Here is a 25788-nt window from a genome sequence, read left to right as displayed (position 1 = left end):
TAGCATCTCATCATCTTAAGGGGCTCGGCGATAAAGCGTGAGGAGCAGGCAGGATGACGCAAAAAGTTCTTGCAATTACTTAAATCGACTCGCCGCGCTCTCCGCTTGCTCTCTCGCCATTTAATAATTTTTTTTGCGAGTGAGAGAGAGAGACGCCCGCAGCCGCCGCCGCTCTGTTGGCAAGACGCGCGAGATGGTGTTGATGTTTTAAACATTTTCCACCGTTTATATTCTTAATATTAAAATTGCTGCCGTTTGTCTGAGTCTGTGACGACGGGAGCGCGCAGATTAACAAAACACACACACACACGCAAGCAAGTACTCACTCAATCAAGCAGATGAATGAGAGAAAAATACTCTATACTACGTCGTCCGCGCTCTTAAGCATTTTTAATTTTCTGCTGCAAGTGAGCGCTCGATGCTCACTTTGCAGATTAAACAGAGAACACGCATATACGCTTTCGAGAACAGATATAGGGTATGAAATTTGCTGAGTGAGAGTGTCGCCTGCTTTCGAGCAGGTTTCGCTCTCCAAGCCCCCAGTTTAATATTTCCTCCTTCGACACTGATTTACGGCCGCGAATCTCGAGACGTCCACACGTGCGCAACCCTCAGTTTTGCGGTGGAAAACGTGTCGGCAAGAAAACGCTCGCCTCACGACGACAAGAAATTAGCACAGGCATTGTGATTTACTACCTTAATTAATAACACTCAAAAACATCTATTGAAAGACAGTCTTTCGGTATGAAAAATAAATAAACCCTTTCGTGCTCGATTTCTTTGGGTAAATCAAACCATTTTTTAATTTCTCGTGAAAGATTAAAACATATAAATGGATGTTTTCCTAGTATTTACCATTAAATTTTACAGCAAAAAATAAATTACTTTTTCTTTCCTGATTATCTCGACATTAGCCCGAAGATTTAATTAAAGATTTAAAATGCATTTAAGTAAATCCTAATTATTTTAAATGAGTAACAAAATATTCATCGTAATTATCAACCCAGGCAAAATATAACATTTTAAATTAATTTTAATTTAAGTAGAAAATCTGTGAAAAATACATTAACCCGTTTTTTTTAAATAGGTATTTATAAATAATGAGAAAAATGCTTATAGCTCCCCACGTTTCAGTTTAAACTTGGGGGAAAATGGCTTAATGTTTCTCACTTCTGTAAAATCCCGATTAAATACCAATTTTGGGATTTTCTGCAAAATTCGCTCACCAATGAATAAAACGCGCGATGTGAGGGATCGAAATTAAGCAAAATAATCGATATTTTTGTAGAACTTTGGCAAAATGTGAAATATAACTGTTCCTTGGTCTTGATTTCATTACTGCAAATTACTTGAAAAATTTCATAATCAATAAATACTTACTAAAGCCATTAATGCAAAATTTTCTTAATTGCTGGCCTGTAAAGCTCTACTAATTAAATGTAATTAAATTGCTTTCATCAATGTCTCTGAGAAAATCAATATAAAAAATCCCTAACAAGTAGAAGAATTGCTCATTGATCGTTCGCCTTGTCTCGTCACCACCTAAGACGTGGGGGTGTATTTGAATTCGACTCAGAATTTTGTGGTTGGTAAGCGAGCAGGAGCAGGGAAGAAGAATAGTTGTTGCAGCTGTCCTAGGAGCGACGCCAAAGGGGAAACTAATTTGGCCCGTGTTAATGCTGATTTATACCTCATAAGGTGACACGCTCCACTTTGAGTGCGATAAATTGTGGCCAAGTGTTTGCGGCCTGTCATCGCACCGTGCGCGCTAACTCCTTGAGACTTGCAAATAAATTACTGCTGCCGCTCGCCAACGCTCGCGTGCACGCAGAGACGCAAATGACACTGGAAATTGCAAGATATGTCCCACCAGAACCCAGGGCAATTCATTTGAATCTTCAATGTACACATGTTGGAGTAAGAGCCGCTGAGGAATTGATTTGAATATGTAGTGACTTCGCCCAATTGAAAAATCACCAGTGGGGTGAAAACAGGGTTGCATTTGCTTACCACCCGGTTTTTTACACCACTGGTTTTTAACGGTTTTTACCACTGAATTTTTACCAATTTCTTGCGCAAGAATTGCAAGAAATGAATTAATTCCATTTTTCTTCTGTGAAAATCTAAAATTTCGGTGGGAGTGCTCAAAATTTCCTCCACTGTGCAGATTTTTTTTAAATTGCCATTTTGCTGCCTCATTTTCTCCAAAAATTGATATCTGAAAATTTTCAAGTCAAGGTTATAGGCTAATAATTTGAAAACTATTTAAAAATAAGGTGAAAACCTGCAAGACACTAGTAAAAGTTGAAAAAAAACGTTTTTTACCACTGCAATGCAAATGTTTTTAAAAAATAATACGTTTTTTTCTAATCCTGGGTGAAAATGATTTAATTGGTCTCTTAATTGTCACTGGTAATTATTATGATTTTGAAAATTGTTTGATGTATAAATGTTTCGATCAATTTCTTCCCCATCTTCTTTCAGATTTAAAAAAAAGGTTGTTTATATTTGATTTTTTCCATATAAGAAATAAATCTTTTGTTCCAACACAGATAAATTATATTCCACAAGTTCCAGTCATTTTTAGACCGTTCGAAAAATTCTCAATTACTCATTCCGGACATAATTCTTTTCAAACAATGCACGTAATTCCTTAAAGGTTGTCTCGAACTGAACCAAAAATAATCTTTCTAAAATTCAATTAGAAAAAAATATTAAATGCAGCTTCCTCAGTGTATACATTTCCGAAGTATAGGGGAATATTCTGGGGTTGTAGTTTGTTGCTACGTAAATTTCTGCTGATCAATATATTGTTAAAATTTCAATAATCAGAATTCCGACTATTCAATTTTTCTTATTTAAATTTCTTATTATAATTTAAAGAAATACATAGAATGTATCACAATATGTTTATGATAATCAGACAATTCCAATTTCACAATGCGCCTGCGGGTGTAAATGATAATATAATAAGAATTTGATACGCGCGAGCCGAGAATGCTGCGGTTTGAAACGCGATCGCGACGACGAAATCTTAGAAGTGCTGTAGGCGCGCACATTGACACGACTCCTTTAACCCGCACTGGGGGTAATCTGTCTGCCTTATATATTGTTATTAAATTAATATTCGCCTTCACTCGAGCCGCGTGCACAGGTAGGCAGAAAAGTGTATGCGGTGTCTTGTTTACTAAACACACAAAACAGTTCGCGACGACGAGAGCAGATCTCATCGCTATTGATCTGCTGAGAGTCAAGTGTCATTGAAGACGTGCCGAAAGGGGTGGGTGAAAACGGGTATTGCGCCTATACGCCACCCCCTTGTGTTTCTTGCGCTGCGCTAGGCATTAAAGTAAAGCTTTACAGAAATTTTGTGTAAAACTTTTCTTGAAATACTATCGAAAAATATGGAAATATCTAAAAAAAATCCTCAATTGTCGTTTAATTTTTTGGAAAAAAGGCTCAATCATTTTTATGCTAATCAAGCGGTGAGCATCAATTGTAAAATCATGATTTCTTTCACAAATTAGGGAATTTTCCCTCACAATTCACATGAAATCAGTGACAAAACGGTTTAATATTTCGATTAATTTGGCCAAATGTGAAATTTAACTGTTCCTTGATCCGGATTTCACAAACATTCTGGAGATGATCTGTTGCCAAATTTAAATACTTCCGCTTAATTATCACTTATGTTTTTTACCGCCAGAATGAAACACAATAATGTAATAACTCATCGAGATATTTCAAATTTGATTATAAAAAATTATCATATTATTCTCAATCTACAATTTGCAGCACCATTATTATGATAAAAGATTGTGGTATGAAGAAATAAAACCATGAGTTATTTAACAATTAAAACTTTCAAGTGGCCTCACAAAATTAAAAAAATGATATTAGTGTCAATTTGCTTTTTTTAATATTAAAAAAATCAAGTTAATTATATTATAAAACACAAATAATAAATTAAATTAATAAACTTGCCTTTAATAAATGTAATATTGTAAAATAATAATAATTATTCCAGATCATTACATTTTATCAGTAGGAGCGTGAGCCGCAAGTAATACGTGAGAAGTGAGTAGCTCGTTCACCCCTTTAACTTAGAGAAAACAAACAACGGGCGGCATTCACAGCGGCGGCTGCAGGTGTGGTTAGCGTGAGGCGTCGTTTTAGGCGTTGGTCAGTTGCTATGTATGAGTAATTAAGGCGAGAGATCGATCCCTCACTCACTCGCACAGCGCTGGCTTACTCGCCCGCCAGCAGGCCCGCTCGGACAGCGTACACATCCACCCTTATCTGACTAATTAAGAATCTCATCTCCTTACTTTTTAATTAATCTCGCTGAGCCTGCGTGCGAGCAGGCGAAACGAGTCGGCAGCTAATGGATTGCGAAACAAACGCGCTTTCAGACCGACCGATCGTGAAACGAGTGTGTGTTTGTGTTTGCGTTTGCGACCTTCCTTTTCCATTTCACGCTGCTTTCTTTACGACGACACACGCACGACGGGGGCCTGAGATGTTAGGCAGCCCGCTTGACGTCTCACTTCGCACAGTTGCATACCCGCCGCGGTGGCAGGCGCTCGCTTGAGTGAGAAACCCAGTGAGTGTGTAAGCGAGCCAAGAGCATACGATGCGGACCGAGCGCCGCGTTTATTACGCCTCTTTGCCGACCCTCAAGACGAAAGAGCAGGGAAATCCGCTCAGCGAGTGAGAAAGAAATTTCCAGAAAAAAATATAATATACAAGGGCAGCTGAAATTAGTGTAATAAAAACGGATATTCCTTTAATTTTTATTTATACTTCTTTAGAAATGGTATTGTTAACATTTTGCCTTCAAATACTTAATAATTTACTGCTAGGTGATTAAAATTTAAACAAATTATCCTCAAAAATCATAAAATTCTACCAGCAAAATGTAAATCATTAAAATTTAATAGTTTCAACCCTTTAAAATAAATTTAATTTATGCTAAATACGTTTGCGCGTTAAACGAGTTTGTCCATCGACATTGATATTATATTAAAACAATTAATGATGAAATATTATAATCATTTCCGCAATTACTGCAAATGATCGCACAGAGAATGGAGAGAGAGAAAAAATAGAGCTGGTGGCTGATATGATACTGCCATCTCTTACTATACGGCGGAACTACCCCTTCGACGGCAGAGCCGGGCGCTTGCGCCTGGACCGAGGAGAGAGATTGAATCATAATCACTATCTGGCAGGCACGGTGGTTTTGTTTGGCCATAGATGCATCGTTACGGCACCTTAGAGTTCATAATTATTCACGTTCAAACATATTTTTATGCGCCTTGCTTCAAATAAAAATGAAACGCAAAAAATAGTAAAAAATACACAGGCCAAGAGTAAATTTAATGTTTAAAAATATTTTTCTGGTTCAGAAATTAATTTTTAAAATTGTGTCAATGAAATTTAATTTTCAGAACCTTAAAATGTAGGGTTAACATGTTTTTTTTCTAAAACAACCAATTTTGGCTTAAATGCCTTAGGTTTTTTTAATGCAATGAAAAAGTCCTCAGGTAAAATTAAAAATAATAATGATAATTCAGTTGAGACTGGAAAATTTCCTCTAGCTTTGGATCTCATGGCGAGATGATTTTTTTTCTGTTTTTCGGACTTACGGTGAAATTCATTTTATTGATTTTTTAATTGAGTTTTCAAATTAAAGAATTCTATAAAAATTTAAAATAAAAGCAAAGTTCTGGAGTCTAGGTTATGTGATTTAACAAGATCCTTACGCTGGAGAGTCGCGGTAGAGGGGGAAGTATAGTGCTCACTATCACAAAGATTTGGTGAAGAGCAACAACTGATCTTGGGACCGGTCTTCTCATCATGATTCACACGCATTTCCACGACAATTGCAGGGGAGAAGCTGCGTACAGCCAATTGCCTTTATTAAATGCTGAATACTTCTCTCCAGCGTGAGACAGAATGAGATTCCAGCTCCAGAAACGCGGGATGAAAAGAGACTGCTGCTTGCTGATTTATGAATACACTGTGAAAGACGTTATGATGTGGACTTATTATATGCTGTATACCACGTATGGAAAGATAAAATTATGTAATGAATGATTCCGAAGCGTTTGATTTGATTAATTTAAATGTGAGGAGATTGAATGGCATTAAAATATGCCAAAAATTATCGCAATATTGTTTCTAAATTGTTGCTTGATTTTGTTTATTTTAGAGGCTAATATAATTAAGAAAATTTGATTTGTTGACTGAGAAAGTAGATCATTGAGCTATTGTTTGTGCAATTTAGCTCCTACAAGTTTAGTTTATCTGTAAAAATATGCATTAATGAAATCAAGACCGAGGAAAATTTAAAATTCAGATTTTGCCAAATGTCATCAGTAATTTTTTGTTTGATCTCGCTCCCTCTCATTGCGATCTATCAAATGGTGTGCGAAATTTGAGGAAAAAACTCCTAAATTGTGAAATAAATCGTGGTTTTACAGTAGGGAGACAATGCTTGATCAGCATGCAAACTTTTGAGCCAATTTTCTCACAAATTCACACGACAAACTCGGAAATATTTTGATTTTCACAAAGTTTCTGTAAAAAGCTAAACTGTAAATGTGAAAATTACCATCATAGCTTCTAATCGTAATAAATTTTCGATTAAATAATTGAAAATAATTAATGGAATTAGTACGAGAGCATTGGAATGCCTAATTCCCCCACCCCTTCCCTTTTGCTCTGCTTGATTATTTAGCTTGCCTGAATATTGAACCAAAGCAACGAGTTGGAGAGTTAATCAAAACGGTGCTCGCTCACTCAGTCAGCCTTATTTCGATTTCAAATAATCGAGAACTCGAGAGGCGACGAGAGGAGTTAATTAAAGGTGGACAATAAGAAGAGGTGGACGCACAAAAAACCACAGCAGCTTGCGTCTCTTCTGCATGATGACGGCGGCTTTGCGAAATCAACAGGCGGTCATCGGCCGTGTTTTATTAATTCTCCTATTACATTGGTGCTGCTGCTCTGCGCTGGGCGAGGGTGTAGTGGTGCGGCACTTGCGTCCGCGGCGACGAAGCGAGAGAGAAAGAGAGCGAGAGAGAGAGAGAGAGAGAGAGAGAGAGAGAGAGAGCGGTGGAATTTTTGAAATGATTTGCCAACGCCGCTAATTATAATATAGGCCGCGAGCCGGCAGGAAGCCGCGATTGGAAATCAGAAATTCGATTATCCTCGGCGGTGAGAGCAGCAGCCGCGCACGGAAATCCAATTGGCCTCTCGTTTCAGTAATCCAATCCAACACGCCAGTTTGCCAAATTTTTCGCGGAGAGCGACTCAAATTTCAAGCCGTCGCATTATCTGTGATGTTCAATATTTGTTGGGAATTACTGGAATGAGCAAATGAACGCGCGGTGTATCAAATAGGCTTTTGTGTTTGCTTTTGATTATCTCTGATTATTCAGCTCATGTAGTATAAAAATGCTCAAGGAAAAATAATTCAATAAAATGATCAATGAAGTGAAAATTGCAAATAGCTGTGCTCTAAAGACGTAATGTTTGTTTAATTTATTTTTTTGATAATTTATTTTTTTATAAGGGGAAACAACATAATAGTCCAGGATATAATAATTTATGCTACTACAAAATATTAAACATTTCTGGTTCATTTATCATGGATGTAAGATAAACTTAGTGCCAATTTAGCCGGTTTATCATTATTAACAAAATTGAGGATAATTCCTTAGCTGGGGGAGGAAATTTACCTTTTTCTCACACGGTCAGGAAATGAAAATTTAACTGAGAAAAAAGATGAATAACATAGAAAATTAATTTTTATATAATTTATCCAATTAGAAAACCGTTACAGAATAACCGATCTGTTTAGGATTGCCACATAATGAAGTTTAAAAATCGGCTAGAAGTTGCTTCATCCTGCATGTTCCTAATATTAATGAAATCATATTTTTCGTTTCCCAGTTTACTTAAGGCACAACTGGGGGCAACAAAATTGGACCATTTTAGATAAATAAATACCTACAGGATCTGAACGTGACGTGAACCTGAGGGTAAAAACTTAAAAAATGTCCTATAATAGGTTTTCAACCCTGTTTAGTTCAATTTCTTGCAGGTTAATTAAATGAGTCAAAGCAAAATAATTTCAATATACCATTTTTTTCTAATTATTGGCGTTATTCTGTTTCCAAAGTAGTTTTGCTAATGGGACAAATAATAATTTTATATATATCGGCTAGGCAGCTTTAACCATCATGATAGATTGAATTTCTTGCGCCTGCTCAATCTATCCACCTAATTAATAATTGCTTAAAAACATCAATGGTCACTCGTGGAAGCTGGCGTGGTAATTTGAACGAAAGAGGCGCAAAAAAGACCGGCGGCTGATTGATTGAAGCGGCTGAGTGTGTTTTTGCACGATAACCGCTGTTCTTGGGGGCTCGGCGGAGCGAGCAATGGGGTGATTGATGAGCCGCGGGTGCTCTTGGAGAGTCCAAAAACGCGGCGAGGGAACGGAAAAACCTCTCGGAGCCAAACACGAGAGCGCCATAAATAATTTTTTACTGCCGGCGCTAATCCTGCACAGGAAAAGTACTTCATTTCCCTGGCCAGTGTGCCCTGCACTTGGAGCATAAAAATGCAATTACATAAGAGTGCTGGCCGCTGCACACGCCTTGATTGATGGGGCCGCGGGGGCAGTGGGGGGCGTGGCCCTCGCCCCCGCGCCGCATCCTCCATTTCACTCTCGCGGCGGCCGAAAATATTATTATTCCGCGCGCGCTCTCGCCCGCTTGCCCTCTGCAAATTACTTTTTTGTTTTCTTTTTCCTCTCTTAATGGACGCGTGCTCGCTAATCAAGGAGGGGGCATTTTAATTAGATTTAACCCGCAACCTGAGAGCTCGGAGACCGTACATGTGTACACATTCGCCATCCAAGAGGGAATGCACTCGCTGACTCGACAAAAAACCGCCACTCACCCTTAGCACAAAGCAAAAGCACGTTTCGTTTCGTTTGTTTTATCTACTAAAAGCATGAAAAAACTTTGTCCAAAGTAAAGTAGCCCCAAAGAAAAATTCGCTGAATTTCCGCATGAATTCAAACGCGTTTGTTCTGTCTTGAGTGTGTTTTTTTTTATTTCTAAGATTGATTTGAACTTTTAGCGATTTTTTTAAGTGAAACTATAGTCATTGGTAAAAATTAGGACTGTCAAGTTTTTATTTCCCAATGTAATGATTAATTTTTAAAGCCAAATAATAACTAACTGCAAGTTGGCTAATGTTCTCGATTTTAACATTAAAATTGATTGAACTTAATTAGTTCAACTGTCCACTTTTTCAACCACTGCTCAGCACATTCCATGGGCTATTAGCTCAACGGGTCCCAATAATACGGGCCCTAAGTGTCCGCAGAGGAGCTTGGGCCCAATCGAGGCCATAATTTCGCCTCCCCGCATCGATGTTTTTATTGAAACGCCAGACATTTTCCCCTAAAGCCGCTGGAAAGGTGCGAAAACCAGCAATTGGCGCCTCCTACCTGCCCGTCGAGCGATTTGAGCATTTTGAATCACTAAACTAACCTCCTTTTGCCATCTCTGACATTGAACAGCCTGTATTTTAGATCCCTGAAATGCTCAAATACCTCCGATTGCTTTGACACTCCTGAGAATGCGTTAACAAAGAAAGCCAACGATGTGAGCTGGTTATTGCCATATATCCTAAAATATAAAGTCCACAAAAATATGACCCATTGGGCATTTTTTTATAAAAAAAATTAGTTCATGGTTTTTATATATATCAAATTCCATATTTTTGCAATTGCTAAAAATAATTTATCCTTCGACTTCTCTTTTGTGACCTGCAAGCGGCGTTGATTTGACCTCTGCAAGTCTGGACGTTTGCCATTTCAAAGGCTCCTTTGCCATTTCTGATGATATTTACTCCCTGGCCGCAAAGAGATAACCCTTCTGTCCATCCAACCGACCATCGCAAAAAGCTGTTTGCTCTCCCCGTTGGAAACGCTGTGCGAGTTTTTTGCTCGTGCAAAATTAATGACGACCTAGCCGCGCCATCCTAGCCGGAGCTGCTGCGCTGCTTCTGCTGGAATGTAATCTCAGATTTCGCACACGTTGGGATGAAAGTTTGATGTGCACGGCTGCTTGAAATATTTACCGGGGCTTACACAGCACCGGCGGTGGCTACTTTGTAAATTATTAAAGCAGATTTTAAACGTTGCATATATCCACCGCAGGCTAACCGAAAGCAGCCAGCTGCGGAGCCTGCCTTCCTCTCGTCCTCGTTTTTATGAATTTCATCCGGCCGCCCTCTTATTCGCGGCGGCCGGCAGATTAAAAAAGGGCCGAGCCAGCGAGCCGGTCGACCATTTTGGAGCCGGGCCAAGTGCCTTATTACTCGAGGCACCTGCTCAGGACATCTGGGCATCTGGAAGTGACAAGGAGCCGCGCCTGGCACATCAATCAGCCCGCCGCGCGCGCGACACCTGCCAGCCGCGCCACGGTGCAGCAGCCAGAGCGTCCTCCTCGGTGCAGGCACGAATTTACGACGCTATATGCACAAAGTCGAGTGCGTCTTTTCGAGTGGTCGAATTAAAAATGAAAATGGCACACGGCCAACGGCCGTAAATTTCGGCAGGAGCCGCACCGGAAGGGTGAGGAAATGCAGCTGGGTTAATGTTGCAGAAGGAGATTGCTGCTGCTGCCGAGAGCAGGGCGCATTTTCGAGCATGAATCTCATATTTCATCTGAATAGCAACCGACTCCATGCGAGAGGGCATCATAAATTTTGGAATCGCATTGCACGAAAAACGTGGACAAGAGGCTTTTTGAGTCGAGTTGTGTCCTAATAATGCTGCATGAAGGATCGTATATACTGTGGGCAATAAACTTCTGTATTTTATTACATCTTGCAAACTTTTGACTGTCAACAGGGTGGTCATTCACCAATGCAAATTAGGATATACATTTGAGATTTGTGTCTCACTCAAGAAAAAAATTGCAGGAGTAATTTTTTTTTCGTGGAGAGTTAAATTCTGGGCATCAACCACAAAGTCATCTTTGGGACTCTACTAGTATCGGATTTTAATTCAAAAAGCTCAGTTTCAAGAATAAAAAGAAAAATAACAGTTCAAAAACAAATGACAAACGGCTGTCCATTGACCCCGAATTTAATGAAACCCCTTTTGCTATGTCTGATTTTGATCGGCCTAATATAAATTGTAAATATAGGGCTATGCTAACAATAATAAGATATTCCTTTCATAGCTGTCATTTCCCCATCTGTTCTTATATAAATGTTTTCATCTTGAAAATACTGTAAATTGTAAATGTATCTTTGTGATTCTTCGCTGACTAGCATGTATCATTTACTTGACTGTATCAAAAAGTATTTAACAAAACCCAACCAATAAGCTGTCTGTTATAAGAAACAAAAAATTTAATTTAGTCATACAGCAAAATTAATTATAAAAAAAGAATAAGCGTTCATTTTAAAACTTATGCAAGGCGCATACGTTGAAGTCTAATTAGGGGTTCAGTCTCTTTTTGCAGAGCTCCAAAATTTTACAAAGAGATAATGCGAATGAAATTGGGACCACGTCGTCATTGTCATTAATTTAGATGGTCGCAAGTTGTTGAGCTAGATACAAAATGACAAGCCGTGTGAGTTAGATTGTTTGCTGGACGGCTGTGTTTAAAAGCAGTCCTTTTGGTTCAACAACAAAACCGTCGCAGTTGAAAAAAAGCTCTGGTCGTTTTGGAGCAGCCGTATATATACATATATGTCGTATTCGAATTTATCGTAGCGTAAGGCCGCCGCATGTCGGAGAGAAATATCAGCCAGCCTTGTTGTTGTCGTTGCGCGAGCTCTTTTTTCCCGAGATATGTCAAAGGATTGCGGTGCAGCCACCCAAACCGCACGCCATGGAGGCAGTCACTCGTGCGGTCGTTTGGGGCAAATCCCTCTCTCGCAAGGGCAGAGGCCGACTGCAATGCAATAGCACACGCGGCGGGCTCGACTCAAGAGAGCCATGAATTTAAATAATTGGACTAATTTGCAGCCGGCGAGAAAGACTCGGTCCACCCCCTGGGGGCGCAGGTAGGCGAAATTAATGCACCTCCACCAACGGCGCACGGGCGCACACCCCCTTCCACCCTTAGGGCAGAGATGGATGGCCAATTAGGGTGATTTATTTCTTCCGCTCTGTTGTTGTATATGTACTTATTATTTCAATGAGTCCAGCTAACAATAATTATTTTTTTTGGAAAAATTACTCTGTGTCTGAAGGGAATGATGAAATTGCACGCACTTCGTGAATAAATGAATTTCAAAATCTGAATCCTTTCACCAGAGGCAACTCTATAGAAATCAGATCAAATTAAAAGTGTGCGGAATGAGGGCACAAAAGGGAGATTCAGCCTTCACGTCCGTACTTCTCTCTTCTAGCTAAATCACAATCGACGACGAAGTTGGAACAATATCTAAACACACTCTGGCATGATGTGATATTCGCAGAGTGAAAGGCCAGGTACTGCCCGCTTTATCGTGCAATTCCGGGAAAGATTTTAATAACCAACTCGGAGGGAATTTCCATGGCAAGGAGGGAGCACGAGCTGCGGCAAAGGCAGAGCGTTCACATTGATTACTGCACGGCCATTCTTTTATCCCTGCTGCTGCTGCTGGTGGTGGTGGTGCTCTGTGTGTGTATGTGCAAGTATGTACATATAGTACGTATGCGGGTAATGTATTTTATATGTAGCAGCAGCATCCCGAGAGCGGTGCCCAGCAGCAGCAGCAGCAGCAGCAGCTCGGCGCTCCCTGGCAAAATGTAATTCCTTCTCTGTTGCTACAGAGATAAAACCGACCGACCAACCAAAAGCGTCACATCTTTGTTTCAAACAAAAAGGAGAATTTATTATTGCCTCGCGTGTTAATGCCGAGGAACAAAAAGTAGTGGCGTGGCGGACCCGAAAACCCGGCCTGCAGGCCGGCGCGTCCCCAGCTTTTTCGCTTTTCTCATTACGCACACGTCACGGCGTCCGCTCGACCGTCCGTCCGGCGAGGAGCAAAAATTGTTTTTGCGCCCTTTTTTGCTCTTGACTCGACGATAAACATAGGGAAAATTTAATTTCGCCTCGACGCGAGTGATTATACGGCCGAAGAGATGGAGGGCGAGTGGTTTTTGCCTACACTGCCGCCGGCCTGTGCTTTCTCTCAAAACAAAAATTCGTGCACTCTCGCCTGAGCGACTCTCCCCGCATTTGTTTAAACAATGCGTGTTTTTGCAGCTAAGCACACTCGCACGGGCAAATTCTATAATTAGAGGAGATGCAATATGAGTGCAAGCAAGAAACGGCACTGCTGGTTTCGTTTTTGTTTCTAAAATTGCGCATGTTTACAATTAATTTTAATAAATAGGCAAAAAATGCGTGGTTCCTTGTTTGTGTTTCAATTAGAATATTAATCATTACCGAAACATATGGATTTTAAATTGAGTTTTAAAACTAATTATTTTTTGTGTTTCTTGATTTGCATAGTAGCTTTTGCCCTTTCTGTACATCATTATATGAAGCAGAGAAATATGATTATTGTTTCGATCAAAACGGCGAGAGCGGCTTAAAGAGTACAAAAGCGTTCGCCGCTCTGAATTACAAACGACGGTGTATTTTATCAGCGCTGCAAGGAAACGCTCGCAGCTAACGTTCGCGTAAATTACAATTTCGTATTTAAAAAAGGGCTTTTGCACGCAAAATTTCGAGCAAAACCCATTCTTTTGAAATAGCGTTCTGAGCGAGTGGTCCTTCAGCAGTTTGATCCTCGTCTGCTATTATCCAGCACGTGTACGGAATGAAAAAGAGCGCGCGCGAGTGAGAGAGGAAATTTTCCCCCAACGGTATAGAGAGAACGCGCGCACAGCCTATAGCGAAAACGAATATTGTACCTTTGCTCTTTTGATCAAATTAAAATATGAAATTTGCTGTCCATCTTTAATGCTTCACGTGGAAAATGTGAAATTTTGATCCGCCTTTCCAGCCAGCCGCCCACAGAAAATTTACTTTGGCGTTTGATTGGCGCTTTTCTGTATGCTCCACCGCTGCTGCCGCCGCTGCTGCTGCTTTTCACGCACGAAACACTATGTATACGCACATGCAGGCTTTACAAAAATCTCTCCGTCCCTCTCCAGCAGCAGGAATCAATCACTTTCAACGTGACGCGCCGGTATTACCCTGCCACTGGAAAAAGAGTGCGTATGGAGAGCGTGAGAAAGATGAGTCTGGCCGGGCAGATGATGCTGCGCGCTGCTGGACCGACCGACCTGTTTGTGCCAATAAGAACAAAAATCGGACGCAGTCTCCAGCATTTCAGATCAAAAGCTAGTTTTCGTTCCAGCTGAATTTCACGTCAGTTCCTCTCCCCGTTCTGCTCCAGCAGTATATGGATAATATATATAACTCGACGTCTTTTGTGTGAGCGTTCGCTCTCTTTTTATTTTACATTCCCAGCTCAAAGCCACCGACCATGCTGAATTCGAATTTTTGATGCGTAATTGAAACGCACGCATCTGATCCTTCTCCTCGATTTTTGCATATCGCTACAAAGACGCACGGGCTTGTAATTTCTTTTCCTTGTTAATGGTTCGATTTCACGCCGGTCAATTTGTATGATAAATTATGATTTTTATTTCTAAAACAAAAACTAATCTATGTTATGAATGTAAAATTTTAAATAATAAAAAGTCAATGGACTGGAAGTTCTCAAATTTAGTTTAAAGATTAAAAATTTGATGATGATTTAGGCTTTTTTCCGTTTTGAGTATAAAAATGAGTCATTCCTCTATGGTGCATGATCCTAGCAGTTGATATTAATGTCTTTTTCATCAATCATGGCACTGATTAGTATTTTGAGCCCGTCTCATTTCAAGTAAAGTGTCCATTTTACCGGTCGCCCCTTTCCAGCTCATTTTCCAAACTGTCCACACTGGCTTAGAAAGGCTTTCCTCGTCGCGCATAATGATGAAAAATCAGTCTGCAGGGGTGTGCGAAGGAAAATTAATCAGCAGATAGACGTGATGATGAATTACCCTTAAATATTTACCCGCCCCTTTTTCTCATTTGGCTCTGGACCAGAGATAACCTGTTCCCGCGAAACGTGTTTGGTTTGTTTGTACCTGCCGCGCGCGACGATCGAAGACTCACGTTTGTTTTTGCTCCTTTTGTCACTTTTGATTCCGTGTCTCCCCACTTTTGTGATTTTCCCCCAGATTTATCGGTGGTTTTGCTTTTATTTTGGCTGCCTTTCCTCTCCCTCGGGAACACACCGTCCAAAATGATGGTTCAGTCAACTACTGGAACTTGCTGGAAGAACACCGCAAGAGGAAAATAAAGTTTAGTGTCAACGTGCTTCTTTTTTATAATTTTTAAAGGTATTGTTTGTTGTGTTTTTATATTTTAATGTCTTCAACTCTTACTTTCTGCTCTATCTCAAACTTAAAAATCGTCAAATTATCTATTGAATTAATTTAACACTTAATTAGCTCCAACGGATGATCTTCCTGATTGATCAGGCAGTTGCTTTAAATTTTGATCCTAATTTGATCTTAATAATTTACCCAGAAATAAATCTAATTTTTACTGTAGTTAAATGAAGAGCAATTTTATCCTTTTGAATTCGAAGAATTTAAAAAAAATCGTGCTTTAACTAAAAAAATATAATTCAGAATTTTTGTGATTTTTAAAAACACTTTGAATTTGATTAACGATTGGTTTAAGCTGTCTTAAAAACAGTTTGGTAGTCAATATTTTATGCGCAACCAATTCTTAGCATAAAGAAACAAATAGTTTGCCTGTCGAGTAAAATGTTGCATTAAGTGACATATTATTTCGATTTTTGTGCTCTTTTAATTAGAGACTTGAACGCCCGAAGGGTATTAGTTTCCACAGAGTTCATATTGTATTTGCTGTGCGAGCCGTTCGATTCGCTTTGCAATATTTTTCACAGCAGCCACAGGGAAAATCCGGGGCGGCGGGAACAAATGGAAAAAATATTGTCAAAGTACAGGGTTTTTTGCCTTTGAACTTGAAAACTGGCGCCGAGCTCAGGGGCATTGTGATGAGCGTGTGTGTGTAACTGTAGCTTAGCTGTTAATGAGGCGGACACTCTGCTGAATTCTGTGCCGCAGCGCTCGCCATTTATTGCAAAGTATATATATATACGAGAGAACACTTTTCGCTGGGGCGCCCGCTTGCACCACTTTCATTATTACTTTAATCGAAACCGGGAAATAGGTGCGCACCAGAGAGAGGCTCCGCCGGCGCGCGCGGTATTATTGCCAAATTAATTTCATTAAGCAAATGGAGCTTCGGCGGCGGGCGACGCAAGTTGACGTGCGATGAGACAGACACGCACCGAATCAGTTCGTGCTAGCTGCCCTGAGAGACTCGCTTTGTTTTGATTTGCCTCGGTCGTTTTCAATTAAGCACACACCAGCCCTGGGACCACCAGCAATTGCTTTATATATATACCGCGCGTTGTGCGCTGAAAAATCCTTAACAATATGCAAACAATTAAACGACGTATGCTTGTTTTTATGCAAATGAGTTTAGATTTAACCTTGGTCTGCGTGTGAATCAAATTTTAAAATCCAATCAAAACAAACTAAATGATTTGGGCAGTTTGAAACAGCTTTTAAATTAGCAGCAATACTTAGATTTGTAGTTTTATCGATTTTTGGTCAACATCTATATTCTTGTTTATTCTTGCTCTAGTCGAATAGAATTAAAATACTAAATAAAAGGATTTCAAAGCAAGAAAGGGCGAACAGTGCAAGCGAAATAATGATAAAACGATCCATATACTTCATTACAAGACGCTTTAATTGATTTTCTATATGAATTTCTTAAGAGAGTACTTCTGATCAATCTTTGTAAAATTTATTAATAATTATTCACTGTTGTACATAGGCAATATGTTATGTTAATTTAATCTTGTTTTAATGGGGTGGTGTCTACCGTTATTTATTAAAAAGAAAACTTATTAAAAATAAAACCTTCTGTTAACTAATTTAACAAACAGCAAAAATGCTGCTCTACTGTGACCAATAAAATTTAATTACGATTGAAAATATGTTTACTGCCTATTTAAATAAAATTAAGAATTTATTCAGTTAATATTAAAATTTAAAAATAAACAAACTTAAATGTTTAGCTTAAGTAAATTTTTGGCTGTCATTTAAAAGTAGGTTTAAAAAATATCATAAGGCAATCTAATATCTGGAAGCCCCATTTTCACTTATTGATATCTACGTTTGCTCTCATGGAATTGTGTGGAGCACTTTTTCCTGGCAAATTTGATAAAAGGCGCTCTCGTGAAAAATTAAACAGCAAACAGAGCACAACCCTTGGATGATTTACGGCGGCAGGTGAGAAATGGGCAGGAAATAATTTTTATCAGTCAGAACACAGCAGCAAGAGTGCCTGCACGACGGGCATTATTTTCTCTGCGACCGTCCATTTTTCGCACGATCGTTGTTTATTTGCTCAGCAAGCATGAATGCCGCTCTGCTTCGTCCGTCGGGGAAAAATGTGCACGCTTCATTTTCCTGTCACTGCTGTTCGTAAACAAATCCCAAGTCACATTTCTGACCAGATTAGAGTCACTCGAAACGGAGAGGCACCCAGAATACGGGCATGAAAATAAAAAGGCGGGGCCTGTCTGCATCTCGGGATTCTCACCCGCGCATGCAGCCTCATCACATTTTCGATTTCTCTCTCGCGTTCGCTCCGCAGCGGCTAGGGGTGAAATAAGAGCGCGCAGGACTTTCATGGCGTCGTCCCTTCCAATGGGTTCTCTGTTCTCTCTCTCTCTCCCGGCCTTTTTAATGCGTCCAGATTACGCCAGGCTTAAGCCCCGCTGCCCACCGCGCCGCACACATAAGGAAACATATTTTCATGTGCTCTGCGGGATTTGCGCCGATTGTACAACTTAAACCGAGATCATTGTTCACGTTCCGGGCCAATAAAAGCGGAATCTGCTCGATCCGTCCTCGCTTGTGATTAACGCGTGCTTCGAAAAACTGGTCGGTCTTTCGCCCTCCTGGAATGCATATATGACCTGAATATTCATTAAAAAATGAATCACACCCTCATGTTATGCAGATGTGCAACGCACGCTGCATAAAATACGGTCTGTTAATTTGGAATAATCGATAAAATGGAATAATTCATCCTTTGCTGTCGATTTCAAAATGATTTTAACCGAATTTAAATTGAAAATTTGAACCAGTAAAAATACGCCACTCTCAGTAGCCGTTGGGCGAATGGTCACAGAGCAGAAAATTCCGAGCGTATCGCACATCATTTGGCTTACTTCTTTGACAGAAATCCTGATTTTAATTTTTTTTATAAATTTGTAAATGCACTGTTTTACTCATTGATTGTATGATTAATTTCTTAAAAGTTTAAACACACGGGATTTTCAAGTCTAGAGTTAATATTTTGAACTCTAGCATTGTTCAAACCCATGGAAAAGTACAAAATGAAATTCGTAAGAACTTGAATTATTTATCTATTTTGAATTAATATTTTTTCCTCAAATCAATGCATATACTTATTGCTTAAAAATCAATATGTCTTTGTCTAGTCTTTATTCGATCAATCTCCTTGCGGGAAAAACTAGAATTTCCGTTTAATTTTAACATCCTAGAGAATATTTAATTTTAACTCCTTTATTTTCATATCTGTTTGATATTTATTCGAACTTTTGCTGCTACTTTAACACGAAGGAAATTCTCCTCTATCCTGGGAAAAAATTTAAAACTCGTAGTTGCAGAACTCGACCCTTCAGCAGGGACCAGCAGGAAAGCAAGCGGTGCGGGTAGGCGGCTAATTATCCCGGCGGTGCAAACAAAGGCAGAGAAAGCGTCGGTTTTCAAAGTCATCTTGGACCCGGTCTCTTTGTAACGTCCTGTCATCATCAGCACCACGCAGCGGCCCATCTGGCGCTCGCTCGACTGGTCAAAGCAAGCGTGCCCATTACGCGGTGCTCAAGCCTTCAGCACCCACACAAAGGAGGCCCCGCCTAATAAATAATTACAAGAGCTGCTCTCTCGTTGCTGCTGTTGGAAAGAGCTGAAATTTCGCCCTTGTGGTTGCAGACCCAGCGCAAAATTCAAACGCGCGCGCTCGCTCGCTTTGAAGCGAGCGCGCTCCTTTTTTCTTATGCTAACAAAGCCTCTTGAGCCAGAAGATAAAACGGCTGAATTTTGTAGATGCAAACACCGTGTTTTTAGGCTCCAAAGCCTCCACCAAGATTTATGCAAACAGCCCTTTCCGCTTTCTGCACTGTGTTGCTGATGGATGGCACGCGGTGTGTGCTTAGCAGTCTCTCGGCTCAGAATTTTTTATGTTGCGTGCGTGGTTTTGGAAAGGGTTTTCTACCTTTAGTTTCGGCTTATGTCCGTTGGAAAAGGAAACTTAGAAATGAAATCATTGGTTGAAATATGTGCATGCCACAGATGTTGAGTGAATAAAGACGAAGCGTATATAATTTTAATCGAATTCTCTGGAATTGCAACAGAATTAAATATTTTACTAACCTATGATTGAAGTTTCGAGACCATTTTTCATTCCCCTTAATTTTTTAAACTCTTTTTTAGATCAATTTCACATCCTTACGTTATTTGTCAATTTATAAAAATTTCCGCTCATTCAATCTTTTGATAATGTTCTTTAAATTTCACCAATAGAGAAAAATTAAAAGATTAAATTCAAATTAAATATGTCCAGCGGATGAATTTCGAAAGAAATCAAACTCACTAAAAATTCATTCAGTTAAATCACAATTGATTTCCCATTAAAACTGACTGGTATTTAAAAAACCCCTGATAAAACAGCAAGAATGATTTAACAGTCAGAGATTTTCCACCGTTTCTCGTTTGGTTGGTGCAGGATTTGAAACTTCTGTTTACCATGAGGCGGTGGGCAAATGTTTTGAATGTTTTGCGAGTACGAAAACGTGAGTTTTCCCTGCGGCGAGTGAGAGCTGCTGGAAAAAACTTCAAAAACAGCTGGGTGGGAAACTTTGTTTAAGCTGCAACCAAAAGCAAGGGAGTGCAAAAATTCAGAACCCAAAGATTATCCAGCAGTGACGAGGAAAAATAAACACATAAATTTTTCACTGCTAAAATCTCGGCGGCGCGCCCGTCCTTTTTGCACTGTTTGTTTTATTCACAGGCAAGGGCGGCGTGCAGCAGCACTTTTTATGTGTGCGTGCGTGTGTTTTTTACCCCTTAAACATTCACGCACCACGAATCCGATAAATTACCCACAGAATACCGGCACACACACACACACACACAACTCTGCAAAAGCCCCGTTTGCGCGCTCGTCCATTCGTCCCGGCACTCGTCCGTCGGCATTGTTCCAAAAACGAAAAGAGCGAACAAAAAAAGCGAGCCAAGAATCGAAAATGCACCTGTCACCGATATCGCGCGTCCGTGCCGACTGCAGGCAATTGCTAATCGTCGGATTTGCGTTTGGCTGCTGTTGCTGATCGAAAACTTTCCACTTGGCTTGTTGAGTCGACGAGTGCACCGGCCTGAAGAGATTTCTGCTGCGTGCGGCCACTGATGCGTGTGCATGAATATTTTGCTGAATTGATTGCTCCCTGCTGAAATGCTGCAACTCAACACTCCGTGACAAACTATGGCAGAGACTCTTGCGGATACCAGGACAAAGTTGAGCCTTTTCTCTCTTCTAATTAAATGTATGGTAATTTTATATTCCAGCGTGTTTGATTCACTTGCAAAATCAAGGATATGCGTAAAAGATATCCAGAGTCAATTAATTAAGTTTTACGCATTTTCAAGCTGGACAGGATTAGGATAGTAAAATTGATGTAATCATCTCAATCGAAAATCCAACATTTTATTTCTGACAGTAATATCTGTGGTACAATTTCTTTTGGTAATGAATGGGTTATACTAGGAAATATTTAACCAATAAAAATTGTCTTATCATCTAGTCCATGAAAATGGTTGCATAATTATGTGACTAGTGGTAACAATTACAATATTTGCTTTATTTTTTTTCATTATTGGAAAATTAAATTTATTAACAAAAGAATCGGTCAATGAACAATAGTTGTGAAAAATAAAATAAATGAAGCTATTTTGAAAACTTAACAAGCAAACTGCAACGTCAAATTGTTGTAGATTTTGTTTGCTAACATGATTTACATTTGTGCCAGTTGTATAAAATACTGGCTGTAATAAGAAAAATTTTCCTTTCTCCTTGGTCATTACAAAAACGCATAAATGTCTTTTAACCTTCCACATTTGATAAAATATTTTGTTACGGGTGTTCTATCATCGTCAGTTCGATGAAACATTGGTTTCAACAAATTTATGAAAGTTTTGATCATTACTATAAGCAAATTATTAAAGTGAAATGATGGAAATGATACACGGAAACAATTGAAAATTATTTGAATTGTTGGATGCCATAAACAATTGATCGATAAACAATTTGTTCACCCATTTGCAATAACAAAAAAGGATCTTCCTACAATAAAAATTCAAATTTTGCCAATTTTCTCCAAAATTTACAGTGCTTGAACATATTTTCTTGGCACATTCCGATTCCTGTCGTCGAGATCTGTCCAACGGTGTATGCCACTTGTTAAGGAAACTCTTGGTTTTGAAATTAAATCGGATTTCAAGTAAGGAGACAGCCATTACCATTTGAAAAGCACAGTAACTTTCCAGCCAATTTTCTAAAAAAATTGCAGTGCTTCTTAGGTCAATTTAGGCTTTAACTGAATCCTAAGGGACGAGTTCATGCATTAGAAACAAGCATTTTCCAGGCTTTTGCAGTATCATTCCTCTTTAAACTTGGTATCTGACATCGGAGATATTTTTTATTATGTAACAGGTGTGTTTTGGAAATAAAATTCTGAGCGATTAGAACTTGTTTTTCTAGTTAAAATATTATATTTATTGGAACATTTAGGTAACAGGTGAATTATATATGTAAAAATGCATCTCAAGCATCCATCGATTCTTCCCTGCTGGTCGTCCGTGCACTGCAACAAAGAAAAGGCCAAATTAACCAATAAAGCATAATAAAGCCGCTTGGCAGCCGCGATTTTGCGTCGCACGCATGTTGGAGCCGGGCAAACGCGTTTGGCACGCGTGATTTTTATAGCGGGCTCGTACATAGCGCACATGTGGGGCGAAATGTGCAGCGGGAGGGCAGGGTGGGTTGGTGGGTGGTGGTGTGTCGGTCGGTGCGGCGGACGCTGGGTCGCTCGGTCGGCGTGGTGCATACTCTCGGGCTCGCATATTATTGGATTGGCTAATAGTAACATTGACATTGATCTGTTGTTTGATGATATAATAGCCGTGGTGTGCGGTATATAATAACAACACCATCACACATTAACCTCATAGAGTGCATGCAATCATCACGGCCCTAGCACTCCAATAGACCGGCTCAATTGTGCGAGCCGCGCCAGTTGGCGATGAATTTCGCCCGTCGACACACACACATACACAGACCGGCCGCCGGACCCGCAAGTGCAACACACCGACGCCGAAATCGGGATGAAAATCCAGCGCAGGTAAAGACCATACGCTCGGCTTTGAATTTCTCTCTCTCTCTGTCTCGCTTATTCCGCCGTCAGCGCACGCTTTCTAAATATCGAGTAACCGCTCGGAATCCAGCTGGAAAAGATTATTTGCCACCTCTCTGTCCGACTTTTTTTTGTGCGGTCCCGGTGGCTATTCACACGGCTGAAATTAGATTTCGCTTCGACGCGGCCGTCGTTTATTGTTGGATTTCTTTCACCTGTTGATTATTGGCTCCGACGTCATTCATCGCGCGCGCGTGTGAGCGAAAAAATAAGGCGGCGGCGGTGCGCGGCGTTGCCGGTTGCATAATTCATCTCCAATCACGGCGCGCGCGGTCTCCGTTGGATCTCGGTTCCGCCGCTGCCACCGGCGCCGCGGCACTTTCCTCTGAACCCTGCACCACGCGCCCGACCGTCCATCGCGATTCGCGCCCAGCAATCACCGTGAACACTCGAATTAAATTGCTCATAGGCAGTCGGCACTATATATGAAAAACGTGGGTGGAAATCGATTGGATTTAAATTATTTATTATATAGTACTCTTGTTGTGTAATTTACTCAAGGGGCGTGGTTCGAAATAGTTTTATAATTAATGACTGATAGGTGAAGTGAACTTATCGGGCAGATTTAACGTTACATGTTTCCCTTTTTTGTAATTTCTACTTCGGCTTTGACGAATGCTGCTGAATAAAATGTTCATTGATATCAACAAGCCAACGCACTTGAAGTGACAACAACGTTTACGGAGAATATCCTTGTTGGTGAAGTGTCATTTTATGCACTTCAATCAAATCAACATTATCTCCTCCAATTAGCATCTCATTAAAATTAATGGATTGCAATTATGAGAGACACGATAGTTTAAATCAAAAAATCTTTATAAAAAATAGACTGAATGGGAAGGGCTGAAACAGTTTTCTGTGTCTGGTATGAGAACGTGTTATAGTTAATTTATTTTTAAATTTCTCTTAGCTTCATCAAGCCATTTTTAAAATTATTTTATCGATTAAATTAAATCTTTTTTATCTCTTTTAGATGTGTGAGCGAGAGAGTGTATCAAAGTTAGCCTTCTGCGCCGCAGCAAACATAATTAAAATCTAAATCGTTCTTTTATGTTGACTGTAATATGCCATATACTTATGATCTCGGACTCAAACATGTTTTTAAAGGGGGTCAGACCAATTTCAAGCTTTCCTTTTTTAAAATAACTTCACATTTTTGTCAAAAAAGCACCTATTTCAAAGTGTTTTAATTTTATTCAACTTGGGTTACAACTCACCATGCTTGACGTTCCCGGATAGAAGTTGGGAAGCTAATTTATTTCATGTCATTATTTGGAAGCACGAGAGTTTAATTAAAGCCCCTCTCATAATTTAGAATGTTGAAGTCTAGCAAATTTCATTTGAAAAATTACTTTTAGGCGGCGAATGTTTCGTTTCAGCAGGCAAATTAATTCATATTCCTGCATCCCGCATCAAAAAGAAATGACATTTGAGTTGATTAACATTAAAATTCCCTTATACATATTCTAGCTGCGTTACAATTTGGATGAGGATTTGCATTACATACACATGCAACATCTCTGTAATTTCGGCTCGCGCTTCTACATCAGAGATTTTAATGGGTGAGATTCTCTTTGCTCGTCGGCTGCATAACTAGATTTTTTTCCCGGCATCCGACTCGCAGACCCTGCTGCTGAATATTTGAAACGGGCCTTCCATGTAATCCCGCCGACTTTGGGCACTTCTTTAAAAATTAAATTCCAAGGTAAAAGCAGGCGAGTGTCCCAAGCTGCGGCCGGTCTAATTTGAAATTTAAAATGTTTAATGAATATATAATTAAGTCCGGCACCGGACGCGCAGGGGCTGGCTCGAGCCTAAGCCTAGCTCTGTCGCGCGCATAATGGATATAAAATGACCTTTTCAGCCGCTCTCTCCTAATATTTAAATGCGAATTACACTCTCAGCCCCGGCAGCAGCGAGAGATGCAAATCTGGGCCCGCCGGTTTGCCCGCGCGCCGTTCTGCGCTCTCGCCTGCTGGTAATTCCAAGAGATAACTCTTCCCGCGGCCCCCGCAGGGTTCGCCAGGCTGATTTACTGCTTGAATTTCCTTAATCACAGCGAGTACGTGTGCGTAAAATGGACCCCGTGCAGTATAATGAGCCAATATATTCTCGGGGAGCGCGAGCACGCGTTTTTCCGCTGCAAAATGGGAAAATAATAATGGGTCTTGCAAGATTAAAAAAGGGCGGCTATGCCAGCGCCCGCCAGTGATTATTAGATTTTCTCTGCGCCGCGATACAAAAGTAATTTTCTCTCTTGCAGGGGCGTTATTTAATTTTTTTCCCGCAGCAGCAGTGAAGTTTGTTCGGTTTTCTCATTACTCGTATGGAAAATGATAAAATTTATTAAAATGGCTCTAAGCTGCGAGTGTGTGCGGTCGCTACATGTGCGCTTTTTCTCCGGCGTGCGTGCGTGTAATTATTTTCAAAACATAAATTTGTTATTTTAGTCGGAGAGAGCCCGGCCCGCCGACAGAACGGACGCTGCTTTTTTAATTTATGCTTAGAGAAAACACATTTCACGGTAAGCAACATCAAAAAAGTTGCTGCCAGAAATGACATACGCGTGTGAGCGGGAGAGAGAGAGAGAGCGAGTAACGCAAGGACAATGTAAAAAATTCAAATTAAAAATATTTCGCGTGATGTGTGTTGGCCGGACGCAAAAAATTCTGCACGCCTCTGTTTTATGTTTCTCAGGGTTTTTTCATTATTTGCAGAAAAAGAAACGAGCGCAGAGAGAGCGAGAGCGAGCGTGTGCTGTTGGCGTCGTTTTATATACGGACGTTACGTATTTTTACATTTCGCCCATGCAAGTGAACGTCCGTATAAATTGCCGTTGCTGGAGTTGGAAGCTGCCTCGGATGCGCGGCCCGAGTGAAATAAACTCGCTCTCTCTCTCTCTCTCTCTCATGTCACAACTAAACAAAAAGTTTTTTCCATCTAATTTCCTTTTTTTCTCATCTAAACACAACGGCTGCCGCACAAGATGAGATGGAAACACACATACACACAAAGCTCGCGTCCAGCAGCACCACTTGTAATTAAAATACGCCAGATATTTTTACTAAAAGATAAAATACTTGCTGGTGCGCG

General features: G+C 40.1%; 1 long non-coding RNA gene across 1 annotated transcript in view; it reads left to right on the top strand.

Annotated features, from left to right (window-relative positions):
• The first annotated feature begins 22278 nt into the window (after positions 1-22278).
• LOC135942835 (uncharacterized) overlaps positions 22279-25788 on the top strand; it is a 110978-nt gene continuing 107468 nt past the window's right edge. Inside the window, exon 1 of the long non-coding RNA XR_010575132.1 lies at positions 22279-22623. This is a non-coding gene — a long non-coding RNA (uncharacterized LOC135942835). The remainder of the gene's footprint in view (positions 22624-25788) is intronic.

This window comes from Cloeon dipterum, chromosome 4 (assembly GCF_949628265.1).
Source record: "Cloeon dipterum chromosome 4, ieCloDipt1.1, whole genome shotgun sequence".
In the NCBI taxonomy this organism is placed as follows: domain Eukaryota; kingdom Metazoa; phylum Arthropoda; class Insecta; order Ephemeroptera; family Baetidae; genus Cloeon; species Cloeon dipterum.
This window is presented reverse-complemented; position numbering and strand designations above follow the sequence as displayed.